At 39.4% G+C, this 17,987-nt stretch overlaps 14 non-coding genes across 14 annotated transcripts; 7 read left to right on the top strand and 7 right to left on the bottom strand.

The window, feature by feature from the left end:
• Positions 1-3,151: 3,151 nt before the first annotated feature.
• TRNAQ-UUG (transfer RNA glutamine (anticodon UUG)) lies at positions 3,152-3,223 on the bottom strand. The gene has a single exon. It is a non-coding gene; the product is annotated as a tRNA-Gln (tRNA).
• A 259-nt stretch (positions 3,224-3,482) lies between these two features.
• On the top strand, positions 3,483-3,554 carry TRNAQ-CUG (transfer RNA glutamine (anticodon CUG)). Its single transcript has one exon. It is a non-coding gene; the product is annotated as a tRNA-Gln (tRNA).
• Positions 3,555-4,435: 881 nt separating this feature from the next.
• Positions 4,436-4,507, bottom strand: TRNAQ-UUG (transfer RNA glutamine (anticodon UUG)). The gene has a single exon. It is a non-coding gene; the product is annotated as a tRNA-Gln (tRNA).
• Positions 4,508-6,868: 2,361 nt separating this feature from the next.
• Positions 6,869-6,940, top strand: TRNAQ-CUG (transfer RNA glutamine (anticodon CUG)). The gene has a single exon. It is a non-coding gene; the product is annotated as a tRNA-Gln (tRNA).
• A 910-nt stretch (positions 6,941-7,850) lies between these two features.
• On the bottom strand, positions 7,851-7,922 carry TRNAQ-UUG (transfer RNA glutamine (anticodon UUG)). Its single transcript has one exon. It is a non-coding gene; the product is annotated as a tRNA-Gln (tRNA).
• Positions 7,923-8,181: 259 nt separating this feature from the next.
• Positions 8,182-8,253, top strand: TRNAQ-CUG (transfer RNA glutamine (anticodon CUG)). Its single transcript has one exon. It is a non-coding gene; the product is annotated as a tRNA-Gln (tRNA).
• An 881-nt stretch (positions 8,254-9,134) lies between these two features.
• On the bottom strand, positions 9,135-9,206 carry TRNAQ-UUG (transfer RNA glutamine (anticodon UUG)). Its single transcript has one exon. It is a non-coding gene; the product is annotated as a tRNA-Gln (tRNA).
• Positions 9,207-11,567: 2,361 nt separating this feature from the next.
• Positions 11,568-11,639, top strand: TRNAQ-CUG (transfer RNA glutamine (anticodon CUG)). Its single transcript has one exon. It is a non-coding gene; the product is annotated as a tRNA-Gln (tRNA).
• A 913-nt stretch (positions 11,640-12,552) lies between these two features.
• On the bottom strand, positions 12,553-12,624 carry TRNAQ-UUG (transfer RNA glutamine (anticodon UUG)). The gene has a single exon. It is a non-coding gene; the product is annotated as a tRNA-Gln (tRNA).
• Positions 12,625-12,883: 259 nt separating this feature from the next.
• Positions 12,884-12,955, top strand: TRNAQ-CUG (transfer RNA glutamine (anticodon CUG)). Its single transcript has one exon. It is a non-coding gene; the product is annotated as a tRNA-Gln (tRNA).
• An 881-nt stretch (positions 12,956-13,836) lies between these two features.
• TRNAQ-UUG (transfer RNA glutamine (anticodon UUG)) lies at positions 13,837-13,908 on the bottom strand. The gene has a single exon. It is a non-coding gene; the product is annotated as a tRNA-Gln (tRNA).
• Positions 13,909-16,240: 2,332 nt separating this feature from the next.
• Positions 16,241-16,312, top strand: TRNAQ-CUG (transfer RNA glutamine (anticodon CUG)). The gene has a single exon. It is a non-coding gene; the product is annotated as a tRNA-Gln (tRNA).
• Positions 16,313-17,225: 913 nt separating this feature from the next.
• TRNAQ-UUG (transfer RNA glutamine (anticodon UUG)) lies at positions 17,226-17,297 on the bottom strand. Its single transcript has one exon. It is a non-coding gene; the product is annotated as a tRNA-Gln (tRNA).
• A 259-nt stretch (positions 17,298-17,556) lies between these two features.
• Positions 17,557-17,628, top strand: TRNAQ-CUG (transfer RNA glutamine (anticodon CUG)). Its single transcript has one exon. It is a non-coding gene; the product is annotated as a tRNA-Gln (tRNA).
• The last annotated feature ends 359 nt before the right edge of the window (positions 17,629-17,987 follow it).

The following is a 17,987-nucleotide window of genomic DNA, read 5'->3' as shown; positions in this document are numbered from 1 at the left end:
GTAGATCAAATTCTTCCTCTTGAGGCATATGATTAAGCAATATTAAATATTGTTTCTGACTGCCTCTGTTTTGGCATAATGAAGTTCAGCATTTGCGGAAGTATTTAGGTTCCATGGTCTAATGGTTAGTAGGCTGGACTCTGAATTTAGTAATCTGACATGTTATAGCTATATTTTGTTTTCCTTTGGGTGTATTGTCATTTTATGCACATAGATTTCCTAGCAGTGGCTGTGATGAATAGTTCAATTTGATAGCAGCTTCCTTTTGAGAATTTGAAAAAAAAAGAATTAAATAGTCTCTCTGGATGACTCTGCTTTGATTTCTATGTGCACATCCCTTTTGCGTTTCAGAGGGATTGACCAACATACACAACAGTGCTTGGAAGACCTCTTCCTCCCTCATGGCATGTAAAGCTAACCTCTCTCCTACCGTGTGTTTTTTTACTTTTTAACTTCCCCTTCCGAGTCATGATCATGTAACTGAATTTACATTTTTAGATTTTAACTGCAGTAGTTGCTTGTTTTTCATTTTTATTTTTTGTGTACGCATACATCCCTTTTTGTGGGGAGGGGGGAGTGATGTCTGTTTACTTATATTAGCTAATATAGATGTCCGCTTACAATATGTGTCAGGATTTTTTATGTCGTTTCCAATCAATGTCTAATATCAAGTGGTTTGCAGCAGTCATACAAAGGCACGTAACACCCCCAAAACACCTACATAAGTTAGAAATACTCCGGAAGAGTACTCAGTTTATGAAAAGGCGGTGAATCCCAAATAGAACTGTAAATGTAAGCTAGCAAGCAGACTGTGCACCCCTGTTTGGAACTATGACCTGTGTGTTGCCCTCTATTAACAGAACAATGTAACTGCAGCCCATGTCACATAAAATAGAAAGTAGAGATTATGCAAATTAACTCCCAGAAGAGCCTGGTGTCACCCCAAAAGGTGTCATGCTTTTCACACCAAGAAACATCCACACATAGATCCCTGCGAACCTCAAAAACGTACAGGAAACCCTGTCCAGCGCTTTGCTCCCAGAGGAGATAAGGTTGAAAAACCACCCTATGTTAAAAGTGTCCATAATCCATGCCAGCTGCCCTGTCTATAGAACCTGGCCGTTCGTGGCTGTTCGTGGCCTAGGGGCATGAGTGGAAGGGTTTAACCTGCCTGGGTTCTTGGGCATGGTTTCATCATGCCTCAGTTTACAATGGCACTCTGCCACTTTGTCAGGCTTTAAAGAAGCCTGACTCCTGCAGAGCAAAAGATCTGATTATTTCCTTACATGTTTTGTACGTAAGAATGCGGATGGTGCTCTGAGCCTCCTATGGTGGTTATTAAGCATGGTATACATACCATAGCATGTAACTGTGCCTACAAATGGAACATTTTGTTCATTTATTAGGGAGTTGTGAAAATGGCAAAATCAAATTGCCATTACTGACACAGACCAGCTGCCGCTGTCCGGACATTTCGTCGAAAGACATTTCGTCGAAAGACATTTGGTCGACGTAATTTGGTCGAAAGCCAAATGGTCGATTTTTTTATTTATATATATATATATTTTTTAGGTTGTAGTTTAGGGAAAAAAGGGGTTTTTAGAAAAAAAGGGGGTTGGGGGGACCCCCCCAAACCCCCCCACAAAAAAAAATGTGAAAATAAAAAACAAAGCAATTCGACCATTTGGTTTTCGACCAAATGGTTTCGACCAATTGTCCTGTCGACAAATTTTTTTCGACGAAATGTCTGGCAACCCAGCTGCCGACTGTTGCTATTGACAGGAGTTCCAGGTGTATAAACTGAGGAGATCACCAGTTCAATTACCTGTGAACGCATTTTGAAGCTCATTCACAACCAGTTCATGCCCGTTCTCTCCATTTTGGCTTTCTGGCTGGCCGAGGGGCCCTTCAGTAATGTTCTTTGCTAACCATTACACCATGGGCCCCTTGCTGGTGCAACCTGACAGAGTTGTAACAGAAATGAGAATCGAGATCTCATGCATCATTTTAACAAACTCATATTCCTAGCCCACGGATATTATGCAAATGTGGAACTGTTTAGTTGGTTGTTGCGCAATAGCAAACTCTTTGCTTTACAGCTCATTTGGATAGGATTCTTCCTCTGGAGGCATAAGATAAAAGAATATTGCATACATTCTCTAAAAGGCTCTCTTTTTGCTGCAATGGTTAGCACTCTGGACTCTGAATCCAGCGATCCGAGTTCAAATCTCGGTGGGACCTTGGGAATTACTGTGTTTGTTTTCCTCTCAGTGTCTTGTTTTAATAGCAATGACGCTGATGTGTCGCCCACTTTCATAGCATTATTCCCTGGGTGCATTTGAAAAAAGAAAGATTTTCCATGGATGACGCTCTTTAGCCACAATGAAACCCACCACTTTCTGTGGTGTGAAAGACCCATGGTGTAATGGTAGCACCCTGGAGGTTGAATCCAATAATTTGCATTCAAATCTCTGTAAGAGTTTACCATCAGTCGAACCTTTCCCTTATCGTTTATTGTGGATGTCTTCTTTGAAGAAAGGTATGATCCAACTAAAGTAAGTACATTCACGAATGGGCCCTTGGTCGGTACAAACAGTATTTATACACCTCAGGCCTTTTGTGAATTAAGAAAAGTGTGTTCTTCGTTCTATTTTTCATCTCAAACTGATACCTTCATTTTACAAACATTAAACTGTTAAGACGCTTCATTAATATCATTGATTCTGAATGTGGTCGCTTTTCATAGGATTAACCCTTTAACAATTTTGAAAGAGAATGGCGATACAATAGAGCTGCTTTTCCCAAAATGGTATTATTAATGTTGTTGCTGCATCTTCAAGTAAAAAGAGAATCCATTGGGTCACAGATTGAGCATGTTTCTTAACATTGAGTTAAGTTTGAAAATTTCAAATCTTTTATGTATGTTTCCGATGCAGATCTGCCCATCGACTCAGAATGACCTCACTGTTCATACATTTAAAAAAAATGCATAAAGGTTAAGGTGCTAGGCACAAAAGTGGATTTTTATGAAAAGTTATGCCAGAGAGTGAGAGCGAAAATGAATACCCTACACCACTAACCTTATGAATATTACTATCTTTGGCCTATAATTTAAGACAACAAGGAGACAAAGTGTGTTAGAGCAAGAGAGAGGTTCCATCGAGACTTGAACTCGGATCGCTGGATTCAAAGTCCAAAGTGCTAACCATTACACCATGGAACCCTTGTTGAGCAGAGCTTCATAAGGGCAATGAGAATATAGGGCACAGTCAAGGTTTTTACTGACCTATAGTAACCGTTTACTGATATTATATCGAAGCAGCACTGTTGCTGTTGGATGCTGTGCAATCGCAAAGTATTGGCTTCATGTCTCATTTGGATCAAATTCTTCCTCTGGAGTCTAATGATATAGGAATATTACATATTTTCTCTGATGTGCTCTGTTTTTCCAGAATGAAGTGCATCAGGCTACTGAATATGTGGGTTCCATGGTGTAATGGTTAGCACTCTGGACTCTGAATCCAGCGATCCGAGTTCAAGTCTCGGTGGGACCTTGGGGCTGCTTCTCTTTTAGAGTTGCCTTTCATTTGCAGATAGATATAACAGCAATAGCTTTGCTTTACAGCCCACTTTGATGGCAGTCTTCTTTGACCAAAGAATATTAATAGTTTCTGGGGATGACTCTCTTTTGCCACAAAGAAACTGCCCACTCTCATATCTCCAAAGCTCCAAGGTATAATGGCTATTAAACTGGCTTTTGATCTCAGCGATTTACATTGAAAGCCCAGGAGGCCCCTAAAATCAGTTGAATTGTTTCCTGATAATTTAGAGTTTATTTCTTCTTTCGAGAAAGGTGTGATCCAAATAAAGTAAGTACATTTAAACAAGGGCACTTGATCAGTAAATGCACTACTTTCTAGAACTCATAACTCTTGTAAGTTATAAAAAGTTTGCTCTCCATACAGTTTGTCAACTCAAAGAATTACATTTTTTACACATTTAATAAGACCATCAAATTGCTTGAAACATAGGAATGATTGTGAAAGTGAATATGATTCACCAAAATAATTGTATAACATTTTTTAATGTTAATAAAATAGGGCTTTTTCCAATCTTTTCACATCAATGTTGTTTCTGCATGTTCCAGTGAGCAGAGAATCCACTGCACATAGTGTGTACATTTTTCTTTTCATAGAGTTAAGGTTGGACATTATTCATCTGTGGAAAATGTTTCTGAGAGATATCTGGGTGCCCACTCTGATTGACCTTAGGGATTGTACATTAACGATATGTAGTTGCATCACTGTATTGGTATCAGGCACCAAAGTGCATTTAAATGTAATGTCGTGCAGAGAGAGTCGACTGAACTTCTGAATATTAACTCTGTTGAATTGTAATTTGAGAAATTAGAAAATGGAGTGTAAGAGCAAGATAACGGTCCCACCGAGACTTGAACTCGGATCGTTGGATTCAAAGTCCAAAGTGCTAACCATTACACCATGGAACCCTTGCAAGATGCACCTGAGAGCGATGAATCAGAAATGGCAATATAGAGCACATTTACAATTTTTACAGATTCATAGTCCCAATTGACTGATATCATACAAACACAGCGATGTTGTCGATTGACGTTGTGCTATAGCAATCTCTGTGCTTTATAGAGCATGTAGATCAAATTCTTCCTCTTGAGGCATATGATTAAGCAATATTAAATATTGTTTCTGACTGCCTCTGTTTTGGCATAATGAAGTTCAGCATTTGCGGAAGTATTTAGGTTCCATGGTCTAATGGTTAGTTGGCTGGACTCTGAATTTAGTAATCTGACATGTTATAGCTATATTTTGTTTTCCTTTGGGTGTATTGTCATTTTATGCACATAGATTTCCTAGCAGTGGCTGTGATGAATAGTTCAATTTGATAGCAGCTTCCTTTTGAGAATTTGAAAAAAAAAGAATTAAATAGTCTCTCTGGATGACTCTGCTTTGATTTCTATGTGCACATCCCTTTTGCGTTTCAGAGGGATTGACCAACATACACAACAGTGCTTGGAAGACCTCTTCCTCCCTCATGGCATGTAAAGCTAACCTCTCTCCTACCGTGTGTTTTTTTACTTTTTAACTTCCCCTTCCGAGTCATGATCATGTAACTGAATTTACATTTTTAGATTTTAACTGCAGTAGTTGCTTGTTTTTCATTTTTATTTTTTGTGTACGCATACATCCCTTTTTGTGGGGAGGGGGGAGTGATGTCTGTTTACTTATATTAGCTAATATAGGTCATTTTATGTCCGCTTACAATATGTGTCAGGAATTTTTATGTCGTTTCCAATCAATGTCTAATATCAAGTGGTTTGCAGCAGTCATACAAAGGCACGTAACACCCCCAAAACACCTACATAAGTTAGAAATACTCCGGAAGAGTACTCAGTTTATGAAAAGGCGGTGAATCCCAAATAGAACTGTAAATGTAAGCTAGCAAGCAGACTGTGCACCCCTGTTTGGAACTATGACCTGTGTGTTGCCCTCTATTAACAGAACAATGTAACTGCAGCCCATGTCACATAAAATAGAAAGTAGAGATTATGCAAATTAACTCCCAGAAGAGCCTGGTGTCACCCCAAAAGGTGTCATGCTTTTCACACCAAGAAACATCCACACATAGATCCCTGCGAACCTCAAAAACGTACAGGAAACCCTGTCCAGCGCTTTGCTCCCAGAGGAGATAAGGTTGAAAAACCACCCTATGTTAAAAGTGTCCATAATCCATGCCAGCTGCCCTGTCTATAGAACCTGGCCGTTAGTGGCCGATCGGGGCCTAGGGGCATGAGTGGAAGGGTTTAACCTGCCTGGGTTCTTGGGCATGGTTTCATCATGCCTCAGTTTACAATGGCACTCTGCCACTTTGTCAGGCTTTAAAGAAGCCTGACTCCTGCAGAGCAAAAGATCTGATTATTTCCTTACATGTTTTGTACGTAAGAATGCGGATGGTGCTCTGAGCCTCCTATGGTGGTTATTAAGCATGGTATACATACCATAGCATGTAACTGTGCCTACAAATGGAACATTTTGTTCATTTATTAGGGAGTTGTGAAAATGGCAAAATCAAATTGCCATTACTGACACAGACCAGCTGCCGCTGTCCGGCCATTTCGTCGAAAGACATTTAGTCGAAAGACATTTGGTCGACGTAATTTGGTCGAAAGCCAAATGGTCGATTTTTTTATTTATTTATATATATATTTTTTAGTTTGTAGTTTAGGGAAAAAAAGGGGGTTGGGGGGACCCCCCCAAACCCCCCCCCAAAAAAAATGTGAAAATAAAAAACAAAGCAATTCGACCATTTGGTTTTCGACCAAATGGTTTCGACCAATTGTCCTGTCGACACATTTTTTTCGACGAAATGTCTGGCAACCCAGCTGCCGACTGTTGCTATTGACAGGAGTTCCAGGTGTATAAACTGAGGAGATCACCAGTTCAATTACCTGTGAACGCATTTTGAAGCTCATTCACAACCAGTTCATGCCCGTTCTCTCCATTTTGGCTTTCTGGCTGGCCGAGGGGCCCTTCAGTAATGTTCTTTGCTAACCATTACACCATGGGCCCCTTGCTGGTGCAACCTGACAGAGTTGTAACAGAAATGAGAATCGAGATCTCATGCATCATTTTAACAAACTCATATTCCTAGCCCAAGGATATTATGCAAATGTGGAACTGTTTAGTTGGTTGTTGCGCAATAGCAAACTCTTTGCTTTACAGCTCATTTGGATAGGATTCTTCCTCTGGAGGCATAAGATAAAAGAATATTGCATACATTCTCTAAAAGGCTCTTTTTTTGCTGCAATGACGTTCATCATGTCACTAAGTATGTAGGTTCCATGGTGTAATGGTTAGCACTCTGGACTCTGAATCCAGCGATCCGAGTTCAAATCTCGGTGGGACCTTGGGAATTACTGTGTTTGTTTTCCTCTCAGTGTCTTGTTTTAATAGCAATGACGCTGATGTGTCGCCCACTTTCATAGCATTATTCCCTGGGTGCATTTGAAAAAAGAAAGATTTTCCATGGATGACGCTCTTTAGCCACAATGAAACCCACCACTTTCTGTGGTGTGAAAGACCCATGGTGTAATGGTAGCACCCTGGAGGTTGAATCCAATAATTTGCATTCAAATCTCTGTAAGAGTTTACCATCAGTCGAACCTTTCCCTTATCGTTTATTGTGGATGTCTTCTTTGAAGAAAGGTATGATCCAACTAAAGTAAGTACATTCACGAATGGGCCCTTGGTCGGTACAAACAGTATTTATACACCTCAGGCCTTTTGTGAATTAAGAAAAGTGTGTTCTTCGTTCTATTTTTCATCTCAAACTGATACCTTCATTTTACAAACATTAAACTGTTAAGACGCTTGATTAATATCATTGATTCTGAATGTGGTCGCTTTTCATAGGATTAACCCTTTAACAATTTTGAAAGAGAATGGCGATACAATAGAGCTGCTTTTCCCAAAATGGTATTATTAATGTTGTTGCTGCATCTTCAAGTAAAAAGAGAATCCATTGGGTCACAGATTGAGCATGTTTCTTAACATTGAGTTAAGTTTGAAAATTTCAAATCTTTTATGTATGTTTCCGATGCAGATCTGCCCATCGACTCAGAATGACCTCACTGTTCATACATTTAAAAAAAATGCATAAAGGTTAAGGTGCTAGGCACAAAAGTGGATTTTTATGAAAAGTTATGCCAGAGAGTGAGAGCGAAAATGAATACCCTACACCACTAACCTTATGAATATTACTATCTTTGGCCTATAATTTAAGACAACAAGGAGACAAAGTGTGTTAGAGCAAGAGAGAGGTTCCATCGAGACTTGAACTCGGATCGCTGGATTCAAAGTCCAAAGTGCTAACCATTACACCATGGAACCCTTGTTGAGCAGAGCTTCATAAGGGCAATGAGAATATAGGGCACAGTCAAGGTTTTTACTGACCTATAGTAACCGTTTACTGATATTATATCGAAGCAGCACTGTTGCTGTTGGATGCTGTGCAATCGCAAAGTATTGGCTTCATGTCTCATTTGGATCAAATTCTTCCTCTGGAGTCTAATGATATAGGAATATTACATATTTTCTCTGATGTGCTCTGTTTTTCCAGAATGAAGTGCATCAGGCTACTGAATATGTGGGTTCCATGGTGTAATGGTTAGCACTCTGGACTCTGAATCCAGCGATCCGAGTTCAAGTCTCGGTGGGACCTTGGGGCTGCTTCTCTTTTAGAGTTGCCTTTCATTTGCAGATAGATATAACAGCAATAGCTTTGCTTTACAGCCCACTTTGATGGCAGTCTTCTTTGACCAAAGAATATTAATAGTTTCTGGGGATGACTCTCTTTTGCCACAAAGAAACTGCCCACTCTCATATCTCCAAAGCTCCAAGGTATAATGGCTATTAAACTGGCTTTTGATCTCAGCGATTTACATTGAAAGCCCAGGAGGCCCCTAAAATCAGTTGAATTGTTTCCTGATAATTTAGAGTTTATTTCTTCTTTCGAGAAAGGTGTGATCCAAATAAAGTAAGTACATTTAAACAAGGGCACTTGATCAGTAAATGCACTACTTTCTAGAACTCATAACTCTTGTAAGTTATAAAAAGTTTGCTCTCCATACAGTTTGTCAACTCAAAGAATTACATTTTTTACACATTTAATAAGACCATCAAATTGCTTGAAACATAGGAATGATTGTGAAAGTGAATATGATTCACCAAAATAATTGTATAACATTTTTTAATGTTAATAAAATAGGGCTTTTTCCAATCTTTTCACATCAATGTTGTTTCTGCATGTTCCAGTGAGCAGAGAATCCACTGCACATAGTGTGTACATTTTTCTTTTCATAGAGTTAAGGTTGGACATTATTCATCTGTGGAAAATGTTTCTGAGAGATATCTGGGTGCCCACTCTGATTGACCTTAGGGATTGTACATTAACGATATGTAGTTGCATCACTGTATTGGTATCAGGCACCAAAGTGCATTTAAATGTAATGTCGTGCAGAGAGAGTCGACTGAACTTCTGAATATTAACTCTGTTGAATTGTAATTTGAGAAATTAGAAAATGGAGTGTAAGAGCAAGATAACGGTCCCACCGAGACTTGAACTCGGATCGTTGGATTCAAAGTCCAAAGTGCTAACCATTACACCATGGAACCCTTGCAAGATGCACCTGAGAGCGATGAATCAGAAATGGCAATATAGAGCACATTTACAATTTTTACAGATTCATAGTCCCAATTGACTGATATCATACAAACACAGCGATGTTGTCGATTGACGTTGTGCTATAGCAATCTCTGTGCTTTATAGAGCATGTAGATCAAATTCTTCCTCTTGAGGCATATGATTAAGCAATATTAAATATTGTTTCTGACTGCCTCTGTTTTGGCATAATGAAGTTCAGCATTTGCGGAAGTATTTAGGTTCCATGGTCTAATGGTTAGTTGGCTGGACTCTGAATTTAGTAATCTGACATGTTATAGCTATATTTTGTTTTCCTTTGGGTGTATTGTCATTTTATGCACATAGATTTCCTAGCAGTGGCTGTGATGAATAGTTCAATTTGATAGCAGCTTCCTTTTGAGAATTTGAAAAAAAAAGAATTAAATAGTCTCTCTGGATGACTCTGCTTTGATTTCTATGTGCACATCCCTTTTGCGTTTCAGAGGGATTGACCAACATACACAACAGTGCTTGGAAGACCTCTTCCTCCCTCATGGCATGTAAAGCTAACCTCTCTCCTACCGTGTGTTTTTTTACTTTTTAACTTCCCCTTCCGAGTCATGATCATGTAACTGAATTTACATTTTTAGATTTTAACTGCAGTAGTTGCTTGTTTTTCATTTTTATTTTTTGTGTACGCATACATCCCTTTTTGTGGGGAGGGGGGAGTGATGTCTGTTTACTTATATTAGCTAATATAGGTCATTTTATGTCCGCTTACAATATGTGTCAGGAATTTTTATGTCGTTTCCAATCAATGTCTAATATCAAGTGGTTTGCAGCAGTCATACAAAGGCACGTAACACCCCCAAAACACCTACATAAGTTAGAAATACTCCGGAAGAGTACTCAGTTTATGAAAAGGCGGTGAATCCCAAATAGAACTGTAAATGTAAGCTAGCAAGCAGACTGTGCACCCCTGTTTGGAACTATGACCTGTGTGTTGCCCTCTATTAACAGAACAATGTAACTGCAGCCCATGTCACATAAAATAGAAAGTAGAGATTATGCAAATTAACTCCCAGAAGAGCCTGGTGTCACCCCAAAAGGTGTCATGCTTTTCACACCAAGAAACATCCACACATAGATCCCTGCGAACCTCAAAAACGTACAGGAAACCCTGTCCAGCGCTTTGCTCCCAGAGGAGATAAGGTTGAAAAACCACCCTATGTTAAAAGTGTCCATAATCCATGCCAGCTGCCCTGTCTATAGAACCTGGCCGTTAGTGGCCGATCGGGGCCTAGGGGCATGAGTGGAAGGGTTTAACCTGCCTGGGTTCTTGGGCATGGTTTCATCATGCCTCAGTTTACAATGGCACTCTGCCACTTTGTCAGGCTTTAAAGAAGCCTGACTCCTGCAGAGCAAAAGATCTGATTATTTCCTTACATGTTTTGTACGTAAGAATGCGGATGGTGCTCTGAGCCTCCTATGGTGGTTATTAAGCATGGTATACATACCATAGCATGTAACTGTGCCTACAAATGGAACATTTTGTTCATTTATTAGGGAGTTGTGAAAATGGCAAAATCAAATTGCCATTACTGACACAGACCAGCTGCCGCTGTCCGGCCATTTCGTCGAAAGACATTTAGTCGAAAGACATTTGGTCGACGTAATTTGGTCGAAAGCCAAATGGTCGATTTTTTTATTTATTTATATATATATTTTTTAGGTTGTAGTTTAGGGAAAAAAAGGGGGTTGGGGGGACCCCCCCAAACCCCCCCCCAAAAAAAATGTGAAAATAAAAAACAAAGCAATTCGACCATTTGGTTTTCGACCAAATGGTTTCGACCAATTGTCCTGTCGACACATTTTTTTCGACGAAATGTCTGGCAACCCAGCTGCCGACTGTTGCTATTGACAGGAGTTCCAGGTGTATAAACTGAGGAGATCACCAGTTCAATTACCTGTGAACGCATTTTGAAGCTCATTCACAACCAGTTCATGCCCGTTCTCTCCATTTTGGCTTTCTGGCTGGCCGAGGGGCCCTTCAGTAATGTTCTTTGCTAACCATTACACCATGGGCCCCTTGCTGGTGCAACCTGACAGAGTTGTAACAGAAATGAGAATCGAGATCTCATGCATCATTTTAACAAACTCATATTCCTAGCCCAAGGATATTATGCAAATGTGGAACTGTTTAGTTGGTTGTTGCGCAATAGCAAACTCTTTGCTTTACAGCTCATTTGGATAGGATTCTTCCTCTGGAGGCATAAGATAAAAGAATATTGCATACATTCTCTAAAAGGCTCTTTTTTTGCTGCAATGACGTTCATCATGTCACTAAGTATGTAGGTTCCATGGTGTAATGGTTAGCACTCTGGACTCTGAATCCAGCGATCCGAGTTCAAATCTCGGTGGGACCTTGGGAATTACTGTGTTTGTTTTCCTCTCAGTGTCTTGTTTTAATAGCAATGACGCTGATGTGTCGCCCACTTTCATAGCATTATTCCCTGGGTGCATTTGAAAAAAGAAAGATTTTCCATGGATGACGCTCTTTAGCCACAATGAAACCCACCACTTTCTGTGGTGTGAAAGACCCATGGTGTAATGGTAGCACCCTGGAGGTTGAATCCAATAATTTGCATTCAAATCTCTGTAAGAGTTTACCATCAGTCGAACCTTTCCCTTATCGTTTATTGTGGATGTCTTCTTTGAAGAAAGGTATGATCCAACTAAAGTAAGTACATTCACGAATGGGCCCTTGGTCGGTACAAACAGTATTTATACACCTCAGGCCTTTTGTGAATTAAGAAAAGTGTGTTCTTCGTTCTATTTTTCATCTCAAACTGATACCTTCATTTTACAAACATGTAAAGACTGTTAAGACGCTTGATTAATATCATTGATTCTGAATGTGGTCGCTTTTCATAGGATTAACCCTTTAACAATTTTGAAAGAGAATGGCGATACAATAGAGCTGCTTTTCCCAAAATGGTATTATTAATGTTGTTGCTGCATCTTCAAGTAAAAAGAGAATCCATTGGGTCACAGATTGAGCATGTTTCTTAACATTGAGTTAAGTTTGAAAATTTCAAATCTTTTATGTATGTTTCCGATGCAGATCTGCCCATCGACTCAGAATGACCTCACTGTTCATACATTTAAAAAAAATGCATAAAGGTTAAGGTGCTAGGCACAAAAGTGGATTTTTATGAAAAGTTATGCCAGAGAGTGAGAGCGAAAATGAATACCCTACACCACTAACCTTATGAATATTACTATCTTTGGCCTATAATTTAAGACAACAAGGAGACAAAGTGTGTTAGAGCAAGAGAGAGGTTCCACCGAGACTTGAACTCGGATCGCTGGATTCAAAGTCCAAAGTGCTAACCATTACACCATGGAACCCTTGTTGAGCAGAGCTTCATAAGGGCAATGAGAATATAGGGCACAGTCAAGATTTTTACTGACCTATAGTAACCGTTTACTGATATTATATCGAAGCAGCACTGTTGCTGTTGGATGCTGTGCAATCGCAAAGTATTGGCTTCATGTCTCATTTGGATCAAATTCTTCCTCTGGAGTCTAATGATATAGGAATATTACATATTTTCTCTGATGTGCTCTGTTTTTCCAGAATGAAGTGCATCATGCTACTGAATATGTGGGTTCAATGGTGTAATGGTTAGCACTCTGGACTCTGAATCCAGCGATCCGAGTTCAAGTCTCGGTGGGACCTTGGGGCTGCTTCTCTTTTAGAGTTGCCTTTCATTTGCAGATAGATATAACAGCAATAGCTTTGCTTTACAGCCCACTTTGATGGCAGTCTTCTTTGACCAAAGAATATTAATAGTTTCTGGGGATGACTCTCTTTTGCCACAAAGAAACTGCCCATTCTCATATCTCCAAAGCTCCAAGGTATAATGGCTATTAAACTGGCTTTTGATCTCAGCGATTTGCATTGAAAGCCCAGGAGGCCCCTAAAATCAGTTGAATTGTTTCCTGATAATTTAGAGTTTATTTCTTCTTTCGAGAAAGGTGTGATCCAAATAAAGTAAGTACATTTAAACAAGGGCACTTGATCAGTAAATGCACTACTTTCTAGAACTCATAACTCTTGTAAGTTATAAAAAGTTTGCTCTCCATACAGTTTGTCAACTCAAAGAATTACATTTTTTACACATTTAATAAGACCATCAAATTGCTTGAAACATAGGAATGATTGTGAAAGTGAATATGATTCACCAAAATAATTGTATAACATTTTTTAATGTTAATAAAATAGGGCTTTTTCCAATCTTTTCACATCAATGTTGTTTCTGCATGTTCCAGTGAGCAGAGAATCTACTGCACATAGTGTGTACATTTTTCTTTTCATAGAGTTAAGGTTGGACATTATTCATCTGTGGAAAATGTTTCTGAGAGATATCTGGGTGCCCACTCTGATTGACCTTAGGGATTGTACATTAACGATATGTAGTTGCATCACTGTATTGGTATCAGGCACCAAAGTGCATTTAAATGTAATGTCGTGCAGAGAGAGTCGACTGAACTTCTGAATATTAACTCTGTTGAATTGTAATTTGAGAAATTAGAAAATGGAGTGTAAGAGCAAGATAACGGTCCCACCGAGACTTGAACTCAGATCGTTGGATTCAAAGTCCAAAGTGCTAACCATTACACCATGGAACCCTTGCAAGATGCACCTGAGAGCGATGAATCAGAAATGGCAATATAGAGCACATTTACAATTTTTACAGATTCATAGTCCCAATTGACTGATATCATACAAACACAGCGATGTTGTCGATTGACGTTGTGCTATAGCAATCTCTGTGCTTTATAGAGCATGTAGATCAAATTCTTCCTCTTGAGGCATATGATTAAGCAATATTAAATATTGTTTCTGACTGCCTCTGTTTTGGCATAATGAAGTTCAGCATTTGCGGAAGTATTTAGGTTCCATGGTCTAATGGTTAGTAGGCTGGACTCTGAATTTAGTAATCTGACATGTTATAGCTATATTTTGTTTTCCTTTGGGTGTATTGTCATTTTATGCACATAGATTTCCTAGCAGTGGCTGTGATGAATAGTTCAATTTGATAGCAGCTTCCTTTTGAGAATTTGAAAAAAAAAGAATTAAATAGTCTCTCTGGATGACTCTGCTTTGATTTCTATGTGCACATCCCTTTTGCGTTTCAGAGGGATTGACCAACATACACAACAGTGCTTGGAAGACCTCTTCCTCCCTCATGGCATGTAAAGCTAACCTCTCTCCTACCGTGTGTTTTTTTACTTTTTAACTTCCCCTTCCGAGTCATGATCATGTAACTGAATTTACATTTTTAGATTTTAACTGCAGTAGTTGCTTGTTTTTCATTTTTATTTTTTGTGTACGCATACATCCCTTTTTGTGGGGAGGGGGGAGTGATGTCTGTTTACTTATATTAGCTAATATAGATGTCCGCTTACAATATGTGTCAGGATTTTTTATGTCGTTTCCAATCAATGTCTAATATCAAGTGGTTTGCAGCAGTCATACAAAGGCACGTAACACCCCCAAAACACCTACATAAGTTAGAAATACTCCGGAAGAGTACTCAGTTTATGAAAAGGCGGTGAATCCCAAATAGAACTGTAAATGTAAGCTAGCAAGCAGACTGTGCACCCCTGTTTGGAACTATGACCTGTGTGTTGCCCTCTATTAACAGAACAATGTAACTGCAGCCCATGTCACATAAAATAGAAAGTAGAGATTATGCAAATTAACTCCCAGAAGAGCCTGGTGTCACCCCAAAAGGTGTCATGCTTTTCACACCAAGAAACATCCACACATAGATCCCTGCGAACCTCAAAAACGTACAGGAAACCCTGTCCAGCGCTTTGCTCCCAGAGGAGATAAGGTTGAAAAACCACCCTATGTTAAAAGTGTCCATAATCCATGCCAGCTGCCCTGTCTATAGGCCTAGGGGCATGAGTGGAAGGGTTTAACCTGCCTGGGTTCTTGGGCATGGTTTCATCATGCCTCAGTTTACAATGGCACTCTGCCACTTTGTCAGGCTTTAAAGAAGCCTGACTCCTGCAGAGCAAAAGATCTGATTATTTCCTTACATGTTTTGTACGTAAGAATGCGGATGGTGCTCTGAGCCTCCTATGGTGGTTATTAAGCATGGTATACATACCATAGCATGTAACTGTGCCTACAAATGGAACATTTTGTTCATTTATTAGGGAGTTGTGAAAATGGCAAAATCAAATTGCCATTACTGACACAGACCAGCTGCCGCTGTCCGGACATTTCGTCGAAAGACATTTGGTCGACGTAATTTGGTCGAAAGCCAAATGGTCGATTTTTTTATTTATTTATATATATATTTTTTAGGTTGTAGTTTAGGGAAAAAAAGGGGTTTTTAGAAAAAAAGGGGGTTGGCGGGAACCCCCCCAAAACCCCCCCCAAAAAAAAATGTGAAAATAAAAAACAAAGCAATTCGACCATTTGGTTTTCGACCAAATGGTTTCGACCAATTGTCCTGTCGACAAATTTTTTTCGACGAAATGTCTGGTAACCCAGCTGCCGACTGTTGCTATTGACAGGAGTTCCAGGTGTATAAACTGAGGAGATCACCAGTTCAATTACCTGTGAACACATTTTGAAGCTCATTCACAACCAGTTCATGCCCGTTCTCTCCATTTTGGCTTTCTGGCTGGCCGAGGGGCCCTTCAGTAATGTTCTTTGCTAACCATTACACCATGGGCCCCTTGCTGGTGCAACCTGACAGAGTTGTAACAGAAATGAGAATCGAGATCTCATGCATCATTTTAACAAACTCATATTCCTAGCCCAAGGATATTATGCAAATGTGGAACTGTTTAGTTGGTTGTTGCGCAATAGCAAACTCTTTGCTTTACAGCTCATTTGGATAGGATTCTTCCTCTGGAGGCATAAGATAGAAGAATATTGCATACATTCTCTAAAAGGCTCTTTTTTTGCTGCAATGACGTTCATCATGTCACTAAGTATGTAGGTTCCATGGTGTAATGGTTAGCACTCTGGACTCTGAATCCAGCGATCCGAGTTCAAATCTCGGTGGGACCTTGGGAATTACTGTGTTTGTTTTCCTCTCAGTGTCTTGTTTTAATAGCAATGACGCTGATGTGTCGCCCACTTTCATAGCATTATTCCCTGGGTGCATTTGAAAAAAGAAAGATTTTCCATGGATGACGCTCTTTAGCCACAATGAAACCCACCACTTTCTGTGGTGTGAAAGACCCATGGTGTAATGGTAGCACCCTGGAGGTTGAATCCAATAATTTGCATTCAAATCTCTGTAAGAGTTTACCATCAGTCGAACCTTTCCCTTATCGTTTATTGTGGATGTCTTCTTTGAAGAAAGGTATGATCCAACTAAAGTAAGTACATTCACGAATGGGCCCTTGGTCGGTACAAACAGTATTTATACACCTCAGGCCTTTTGTGAATTAAGAAAAGTGTGTTCTTCGTTCTATTTTTCATCTCAAACTGATACCTTCATTTTACAAACATGTAAAGACTGTTAAGACGCTTGATTAATATCATTGATTCTGAATGTGGTCGCTTTTCATAGGATTAACCCTTTAACAATTTTGAAAGAGAATGGCGATACAATAGAGCTGCTTTTCCCAAAATGGTATTATTAATGTTGTTGCTGCATCTTCAAGTAAAAAGAGAATCCATTGGGTCACAGATTGAGCATGTTTCTTAACATTGAGTTAAGTTTGAAAATTTCAAATCTTTTATGTATGTTTCCGATGCAGATCTGCCCATCGACTCAGAATGACCTCACTGTTCATACATTTAAAAAAAATGCATAAAGGTTAAGGTGCTAGGCACAAAAGTGGATTTTTATGAAAAGTTATGCCAGAGAGTGAGAGCGAAAATGAATACCCTACACCACTAACCTTATGAATATTACTATCTTTGGCCTATAATTTAAGACAACAAGGAGACAAAGTGTGTTAGAGCAAGAGAGAGGTTCCACCGAGACTTGAACTCGGATCGCTGGATTCAAAGTCCAAAGTGCTAACCATTACACCATGGAACCCTTGTTGAGCAGAGCTTCATAAGGGCAATGAGAATATAGGGCACAGTCACGATTTTTACTGACCTATAGTAACCGTTTACTGATATTATATCGAAGCAGCACTGTTGCTGTTGGATGCTGTGCAATCGCAAAGTATTGGCTTCATGTCTCATTTGGATCAAATTCTTCCTCTGGAGTCTAATGATATAGGAATATTACATATTTTCTCTGATGTGCTCTGTTTTTCCAGAATGAAGTGCATCATGCTACTGAATATGTGGGTTCCATGGTGTAATGGTTAGCACTCTGGACTCTGAATCCAGCGATCCGAGTTCAAGTCTCGGTGGGACCTTGGGGCTGCTTCTCTTTTAGAGTTGCCTTTCATTTGCAGATAGATATAACAGCAATAGCTTTGCTTTACAGCCCACTTTGATGGCAGTCTTCTTTGACCAAAGAATATTAATAGTTTCTGGGGATGACTCTCTTTTGCCACAAAGAAACTGCCCATTCTCATATCTCCAAAGCTCCAAGGTATAATGGCTATTAAACTGGCTTTTGATCTCAGCGATTTGCATTGAAAGCCCAGGAGGCCCCTAAAATCAGTTGAATTGTTTCCTGATAATTTAGAGTTTATTTCTTCTTTCGAGAAAGGTGTGATCCAAATAAAGTAAGTACATTTAAACAAGGGCACTTGATCAGTAAATGCACTAC

This window comes from Ambystoma mexicanum, chromosome 5p (assembly GCF_040938575.1).
Source record: "Ambystoma mexicanum isolate Mex_15411 chromosome 5p, UKY_AmexF1_1, whole genome shotgun sequence".
Lineage (NCBI taxonomy): Eukaryota > Metazoa > Chordata > Amphibia > Caudata > Ambystomatidae > Ambystoma > Ambystoma mexicanum.
The sequence above is the reverse complement of the archived record's forward strand: the minus strand, read 5'-3'. Positions and strand labels throughout refer to the sequence as shown.